This window comes from Tasmannia lanceolata, unplaced genomic scaffold, assembly GCF_043159265.1.
Source record: "Tasmannia lanceolata isolate RefF3 unplaced genomic scaffold, GAP_Taslan_0.1 ptg000112l, whole genome shotgun sequence".
Classification (NCBI taxonomy): Eukaryota; Viridiplantae; Streptophyta; class Magnoliopsida; order Canellales; family Winteraceae; genus Tasmannia; species Tasmannia lanceolata.
In genome coordinates, this window is record NW_027518789.1 from 665,621 (window position 1) to 674,616 (window position 8,996).

General features: G+C 41.0%; 1 long non-coding RNA gene across 1 annotated transcript; it reads right to left on the reverse strand.

Annotated features, from left to right (window-relative positions):
• Positions 1-7,816: 7,816 nt before the first annotated feature.
• On the reverse strand, positions 7,817-8,629 carry LOC143865822 (uncharacterized). The gene is made up of 3 exons (XR_013242122.1): positions 8,426-8,629; positions 8,253-8,347; positions 7,817-8,163 (listed from the first exon to the last, which is right to left on the reverse strand). It is a non-coding gene; the product is annotated as an uncharacterized LOC143865822 (long non-coding RNA).
• Positions 8,630-8,996: the final 367 nt, after the last annotated feature.

Here is an 8,996-nt window from a genome sequence, read left to right on the forward strand (position 1 = left end):
AGGAGAAGAAGAAAGTGGGTTTTTCTTGGGTTCCTTTGGAGCTTTGTCTTGGGGTTTTCTCTTGTGGGTTTCTCTCGGGTTACTCTTGGGTTTGAGAGAGCAAGGAAAGGGTTGCGGGTCTATGGGTTTGAAATTAATCCATTGTAATCCTTGTATTTTGTTTTTCTCATAGTGGAAGATCGTGTTTCTCGCCCGTGGAGTAGGCTTGGCCGAACCACGTAAAATCTTTGTGTTCATCTCTTGGCTTGTTTGATTTATTTTTCTTTTCCATTTAATTTGTGCACGATTGGATTGATTTGCCCGACAGATTTTCTCAACAAGTGGTATCAGAGCTTAGGTGGAGCGATCGTCAAGGCCGGGTGGAGTGATCGTGGGTGTTGTGGTTGGATCGTAGTTAGAGTGATCTTTGGGACTAGAAAGATTCTCGTTCGAGGTGGAGCGCAACGCCGTGAAGAGCGGAGTAATTTAAGATGGCGGTAAAATCAAGTTTTACTCAGTTCAACATCGACAGATTTGACAGAAAGGGCAGTTTCGCCCTATGACAGATGAGGGTGAAGGACATCCTAGTTCAACAGGGCTTGGCTAAGGCGTTAAAGGGAAAGGATGGGAAGCCACAGAAGATGATGGGTGCCGAATGGGAAGACATAGAGTCGAACGCGGTTAGCATGATTCGACTATGTCTGGCAGATAGTGTTATGTATAACGTTATGGAAGAAGAAGATGCGCCTAAATTATGGGAGAAGTTGGAAAAGCTTTACATGTCAAAAAGCATGGCCAACCGGTTGTATCTGAAGTGCCAATTGTATGGGTTGAAGATGCACGAAGGCGGAGATCTTCTGGAACACATTATGGTGTTCAACGTGCTTGTGGATTAGCTCGACAAGGTTGACAAAAAATTGAAGGAAGAAGACAAGGCCCTTTTGCTTCTTACTTCTCTTCCTCATTCGTATCACAACCTGGTGACAACTTTTTTGTATGGTAAGGATACAATAAAGTTAGAGGAAGTCACAGCGTCGCTCTTATCGAATGAGATGCGGGAGAAACCTGTTCTTGGTGGAAATGAAGAGCATGGGTTAGTTGTTCATGGTGGGAATCAAAGAGGAAGGTCGTCTGACAGGGGATCTGGAAAAGGTAGGTCAAGATCCAGGGTCGGTGGAAAGGGCGTGCAATGTTACTGCTGCAAGGAATATGGCCGCATTAAGCGGAATTGTCCAAAGCGAGCTGACCGGGCTGACAATGGTGCTACGAATACTGTGGTGGCGGTAACGGATGAATAGAGCAAAGAATTTAGAGACGTTCTCACAGTCTCTATAGATAATCACACTTCTTCTCATGATGAGTGGATTTTAGATTCATGATGCTCTGTTCATGTATGCTTCAGGAGGGAATATTTTGATACGTTCCAAGAGACAAGGGCAGGTGTAGTGTCCTTGGGTGACGGGTCTACTTGTGATGTCACAGGAGTTGGGACGGTGAAGATCAAAATATTTGATGGAGTGGTTCGTACTTTGGGTAGTGTGGCGTATGTCCCAAAGATGCGAAGGAATCTAATGTCTCTTGGCCGGTTGGACTCCAGGAGTTGCAGGTTTTCAGCTGCAGATGGAGCCATGAAAATAACACGCGGCTGTATGGTTCTATTGAAAGGAGAGAAGTGTGGCGGATTATATTGTCTGCTCGGGGACATGATGACTAGTGTTCCTAAGATCTCGATGGCTAGTTGGAAACAGAGTGGTAGCGCGTGCACGCGTAGGGTCTCTTTCGCAGTTGGTGCAGAGATGGGTTTCCAAGTTGCAGACAAGGGTGAGAGGATGACAATACCTGCGTTGGGGAGGATGGATCGAGATCCCTCTCCAAGGTTGACTGGGTGAGTCAACAAGTTGGCAGCTACACATGTGCATTGGCCGTGTTGATCGAATTAGGAGAAGTCAGAACCAATGTGATTCAAGGGTGTGTAGCTGGTACTTTGGAAGGCCAATGGTGGTTTGCAGTAATAGCAGACCGGTGGCGACCTCAACGAAAAATCACCAGGTGGCTAGGAAATAAGGTAACGTGGAGATTGTTGGGAAAGTTGCCTTATTTCCCATCCACTGTGGGTTACTTGGGTGGGAAGGCAAAGGCAATTTGGAAAGTGTCTATTTTAGGTTTTCTATAAAACCTATGTATAAAAAGTAAAGAGGGTGATTTCTCTTTGTGCGGTAAAAACAAGAGAGAGAGAGAAAAGAGCGAAGAGAGAGAAAGAAAGAGAGAGAAAGAGGGAGAGAAGGAGAAGAAGAAAGTGGGTTTTTCTTGGGTTCCTTTGGAGCTTTCTCTTGGGGTTTTTTCTTGGGTTTTCTCTCGTGGATTTCTCTCGGGTTATCTTGGGTACGGTCTTGGGTTTGAGAGAGCAAGAAAAGGGTTGCGGGTTTGTGGGTTTGAGATTAATCCATTGTAATCCTTGTATTTTGTTTTTCTCATAGTAGAAGATCGTGTTTCTCGCCCATGGAGTAGGCTTGGCCGAACCATGTAAAATCTCGGTGTTCATCTTGTGGTTTGTTTGTTTTATTTTTCTTTTCCGTTTAATTTGTGCACGATCAGATTGATTTGCCCGACGGATTTTCTCAACAAATGGCATGACGTTGTTCCATCCGAAGTAATGTTGTTAACATTTCCCAAAAAGGCGCGTCTTTCTTTTAATAACGGGAGGTGACGGCTCAAATTCCCGCCAAAAAGACTTCAAGAATTCACTAAGTGTTGAACCTTGCCCAAATCACTCCGAGAACCCCAAGAAGCTCGGATAGGCCAAGGACGAACTCTGTGTTTTTGATCCTCAACTCACCGAAGTTCGGGTTGAGCATCTAAAGGTCCTCTCATTAAAGGTTGTCACCGAGGTGGTCAAAATACCATTGAAGCCTGAGACTACTTCCTCGACCTGAAAACATCTCAAGGAAGTTGGGGGAGGGGGGCAATATGTTGGAGGTAAAATCAGCACCTCGCCAAGACAAAGAAAAAAAAAGAAACAAAGAAAGAAGTAAATACCTCAAAAACAAAGGAGGTTATGAGTACTACCACCAATCTGATCAAGATTGGCAAGAAGAAGGAGAAAGTTGAACCTGCTCCGACTTAAGACAAGGGAAAGGCCAAGATGAGCCTTAAGGAGCTGGGGCAAAACCAGTACCCTTTCCTAGATTCTGAAGTCTCGGGAATGCTCGATGAACTCCTCCAACACAAATTGATAGAGCTAAATTTGTATCAGAGATAAGTGGTCTTTTCATAAATCTGTATCAGAGATAAGGTCTTCTTGAGATAAAGCTAAACAACCTCATAAATTTGGACATCAAAAAATTTGTCCGTGCAAAATTGCCTTATTTTCATAAATGGGCCCTACACCCCTAAACAGGGGTCAAAATGTAAATGGTCCCGCTTAGGCCCAAACGGGAGGCCCACTAAGAGGCAGCCCAAGGGGCCACCAATTCAAGTACAATTCACCACCACTAAACCAAAAAGGAGGTAGTGGGACCCACAACCACTTACACCACTATGCAAAGTGGTTGGGAGTGGTTATTGTTTGAGGAATGAGTAGATAAAGGATTTTTCCTCTCATTTCTAAGAGATAGCAAAAAAGGTAATCAAAGAGAGAAAACAAAGAAAAAAGCAAAGCAAGAAGAAAAAGGAGAAGGATCCAAAGAGAAAGCTAATTTAAGAGGAGAAAAGCTCTCCCTCAACAAAGACAATCAAGTACTTGAAGAACATTTCCAAGAAGATCAAGCCACCAAACAAGGCCCTTCGTTGGAGTAAATCCGCACCCCTTTACAACCGATAAAGCGCGAAGTTCGGAGTGAAGCCCACACACCTTCAAATACCGATGAACGAGAATTACGCTGCAAAAGCCCTCGTCTTCACCAAATTCAACTTTGTATTCAACACTTTGATTGTTAATTAGAGGACTTAAGAAAGTTGTACCACATTTTTTTATTAATTACAAATTTCTCTTGTAATTTGTCTTGAATTTTTGTTTTAGTTAATTTATATGAAATTTGCTGTTGACAAATTTCTAATTTTGCATGGACAAATTTTTTGATGTCCACAGTGTAGGAATAGGATCCGATCACGAGCCACATTTAGAATAGTCATTAGGATATCACACTTGTGCCTTTTCCTACCTTCATGGATTCTTGTGTTTCTTCCAATCCAAAGGAAGTATATAGAAGCAGTGAAGAGTATACGTGCGAGAGACCCTGCTTGACCTTTAAACTTGAATTTTCCTCGAAGCCATTCTTCTTCCTCTTTGAGATTTTTCTTTTGCCTTTTCCTTTTCGAAATTCGCCATAGAATTGATCGCCAGATCTAAGCAGAGTAGCCACAAGAGAAGAAGAGGTGGTTGACAGTCTCTGGTTCAGAGTTACACAAAGGACAAGTGGTATCCCTTGTGGGTCCAAGGTAATGGAGTTTATCCCGGGTGCTTAGTTTGTCCTGGACGGCCTGCCAAGTGGTTAAACTGAATTTCGGAATGTGTCCAGGGAACTATGGAGTGCAAAGGAGCAGGAGGGGTTGTGCTTCTATTGCAATTCCAAGCACTTTTTGAGGAGAATGAACCATTAGGTGTTGGCTTCCAAACGATTCTAGAGGCCGAGGAGGAGTAAATACCTACATCAATGAAGGTCTTGAGTTCCCATACGGAAGGTTGGTTCAGGATCATGTCCCACCAGCCCTGCTCCCTAACATCGTTTATAGAAGCAATTTTAGGAATAAGATTGGCGAAGGAGTCAGGGGATATCTGCTCAGAAATGGGACCAGATGGAAGCCATGGATCATACCAAAACTGCATATTTACTTGAGGACCAACGATTTAGCAAATGTTGTCCTTTGCTAATTCTTTGGCTTTTATAATACTTCCCGCAGCCCAAGATGGTTTTGTAGGCATTGGAAGGCTCCAAATACTTCGACCTCTGATGTGACCTCTGATGTGACCTCTGATGTATTTGAGCCTAAACCATTTCGCCCAAGGGCTGTTATTACTAGATAGGATGGGGACAAACTAGGATCCAATTGAAATGATAACATGACTCCTTTTTTTTAAATAAGGAAATTTGGTCAAACGGTACCTCAAAATATCTAAAATAGTGAGATGGACCCCTTGAATTTCAAACTTGTCAAAGGGTTCCATTTTGCTTTTCCTGACAAGGTTTTTGACCGAAATACCCTTCCACCCTCAAAAAACATGTCAAGCCATAAAAAAGGGATAAAAAAGTGTTCCCTTCTTTTTCTACCAACCCTTCACCTTCCCCATTCCCATTAACGCCTGGAACAAAAACAAAGGTGAAAAAGGTGAGTTTTATTTTTGTCCAAGATGCTCTGTTTGGTTGCCCGGTTTTTTTTTTCCTGGGATTTATGTGGGAGAAAAAAAATCCAAGGAGATTGGTGGGAAAAAAAAGTCCTAGAAGTACCCTGGTAAAATCAAAATCCCATGTTTGGTTGACCAGACTATGGTGGGAAAAAATGCTTTGTTTGGTTGCTTGAACTGTTGGGAAAAAAAAAATCTTCTGAAGCTTATTTTTGGTTCCTGGGATTATTTTGGTTCCTTCCTGGGGTTTCGTACGGGGTTATTTTGGTTCCTGGGATTATTTTGGGCCCACCAACCAAACCTGGGTTTCCTGAGTAAGTCCCACAAAAGTCCCAAGAATCAAAAAAATTCCGGCAACCAAATGGAGCCTTAGGGTTTGTGCTTGAAACTGGGGTTATCACACTTGGAAAAATTTTGATTCTTATTTGTTGGGCCTGGAAGGGGTTACCAGCTCAAGGAAAATGGGGGTATCACATATGAAAATGGGGTGACCAAGATATGAAATGGGGTTATCACACCTGGAAGGGGTTACCAGGTCAAGGAAAATGGGGGTATCACATATGAAATTGGAGGTATCACATATGAAAATGGGGTGACCAAGAGATGAAATGGGGTTATGACACCTGAAAATTTTTCGTTCATGTCAGTTGGGCCTAGAAGGGGTTACCAGGTCAAGGAAAATGGGGGTATCACATATGAAAATGAGTGACCAAGAGATGAATTGGGGTTATGACACCTGGAAAATTTGTGTTCATGTCTATTGGGCCTGGAAGGGGTTACCAGGTCAAGGAAAATGGGGGTATCACATATGAAAATGGGGTGCCAAGAGATGAAACTGGGGTTATAACACCTGGAAAAATTTCTTTCCCTTAGAACTCCCTGTTTACCCACTTTTCATCACTTTAGCCTCTGCCTTTTCGATAATAGTTCTGCGTGTTCTAAAATATCAGAGATCTGTGATTTATTTTTGTAGACCATGTTTTTAGAGGAAACTCTTCATTCTACACCTATATCAATAGATTGTGTGCTGAAATTGTTGAATCAGAATCTATCGGAAATCCTAAATTACCGAATCTGATATTTATAGACTTTTAGGGACAAATCTTGATCTGACATAAATTAAACTCTGAAATTTCTAGAAAATTAACTTAATTAATCACGGGATTAATTATGAGGTTATGTATGTAGCATAACTACCAACCCCTTACACCGGATTGATATCAGAGCAAGTTTTCTTGTGAAAATCATTAACCTGACGTCTCTCAGGAAGGATACTCCCGAACAACAGGTTTAATGTATTGAAGAGATATTTCAAATGGTGATACAACAAATGGATCAGCTAGGCATAAGTACGAACCCTGACACCATATTGATATATCTCATTATCTTTCACAGCATCCAATATCCATATGCTCTGGATTCAGTTTCTCCATGAGCTACAGACCTGGAAGGTTAAGATACAAGCCTCAACCATTGAGCTACAGACCAACCCCAAAACCTCCTCCTCCTCTTGAACATGTTGATGAAGAAGAGTCACTTCTGGAAATAGAGATATTTGAGTGTTATGGAGGCCAGCAGCAAATCTCTTCTACTTGCACAAAACTAGAAAAAAACTACCATTACAAGAGAGTGTGGATGACATCGATGAGAAGCTGACTGATTCAGCAAACTAATTCAGCAAACTGTTGAACTAGAAAAACACTACCAACTAATTCAGCAAACTGCTGAACTTCTGCACCGTGCAAATAGCCACACAAGGTAGTCATCCTTCACTTCAAAACTAGTTCAAATTACTGAAACATGGTTCTCTTTGAATGCAGGAAAGCCACATATCCACGGCAAAGCTGAATTCAGGAGATTACATGACTGCAATCCAGTTGCATTGAGGCCTCTACAAACAACAAACAAAATCTTGGTTTGACATGAAATGGTGTTCAGAAGTCTATGAACACCATTTACAATGAAGGGACAATATGTTACCATGTAGTAAAGTGGATAATTCGCACCCCTTTGACATGAATTATATGGCAGACTTGAATGGTTTTTTTTCATGTTAAAGAGGTGCAAATTATCCTACAGGGGGAGTGAATTTGTCATCGTCCTTTTCTAAAATTTGGGGGCCTACCATAAACCTGGTACATCAAAACCATACACTTGTTACTCAAACCATGTTACTCATCCAGTAACATGGTTACTCAAACCATGACCTGTTACATAAACATGACATGTTAATAAAGCATCCAGTAACATGGTTACTCAAACCATCCCCATAAGCATCCAGTTACATAAACATGTTACTCAAACCATGACCTGTTAATAAAGCATCCAACAAATTGGGTTACATAAGCATCCAGTTACATAAACATGTTACTCAAACCATGACCTGTTAATAAAGCATCCGATAATCATCCCCTAGGATCCAACAAATTGGGTTACATAGGCATCCAATTACATAAACCTGTTACTCAAACCATAAACCTGTTTTCCAACCACGAACCTGTTAATAAAGCATCCAATAAGCATCCCTAACCATCCAATTACATCAACCTATTACATCAACCTCTTACATCCAATTACTTAACCTGTAATATAAACCTGTTAAATTCTCCATAGCATTAAAAATAAACATAAAGTTTTGTCAAACATGAACCTGTTACTAAAATTCATTTCACAACCCAATCATTGCACAACCCTATTCAAGATCATATCTCCCAAACTCCCCCCTTAAAAATCTTTCGCAAAGTTCAAGCTTAAACTTGGGAATGTCTACTGGGCCGAAATTCAATGGAGATCCACTGTAGAAATGCTCAATACCCATTATGACAAATGCGCCGCAATCAAAGCTGTCAAATAAAATGCAGTGATTCGAATGAGTTCAAAATTAATAAACTAACATATAAAACTAGTTTCAAACATCATAGGTTGTACCCACCAATTGTTCTGCTGTGGGCAGAAATCCATCTATTCATATGGGTAATCATTAATGTTGGCACCCCGTCCTTTGAAATACTCTTTGATGCATTCTACCTGGCAATTAAAAATGGGGTTATCTAAAGTCATTGAAGTTGATGATTCTAATGTCGTTGAAGTTGGTAATCTACTTACAGTGGGTAATGCCCTTTCCTTGAACTCATCTCCCTTGGCTGACTTGCATTCTACGAATGATTTCTTCACCATGTCCACCGCTAGGAGAACCCAATGGAAGTCTTGATATAACGGGAGTAAGAGTATATGCATCTCCTCCAACGGGATATCGTCAAGAGTAGACCGCAATTTCCCTAGGGCGATACCGTGCTTCTCCTGCTTCCTTTTCTAATTATGATGATATGACATTGAAAAAAGGATTCCTTTTAAGCTATTTGACTAAAAAAAATTATTCCTATTAAGTCTTCAAGAGAAGGAAACTTAATAAAACCATGATGTACTATCCATAGGATCCACATCAACACTTCTTAGTTTTCCAAAACTGGACATTGAATCACCTCAACCTTTTCCAAATGAAAATAAAGTCATAAAAAAATCAAAGAGAACTTAACTGCTATCAAATATTTGAGTCAAGCTAAACGAAAATGATTCCAAAATTTTGAAGTATAACCATCTACACTGTCCCTTTCTACAAAGCTAATTTTGTTGTTAATAACATTTTATTGTCCAAGACAAACAAGTTAGTTTTACA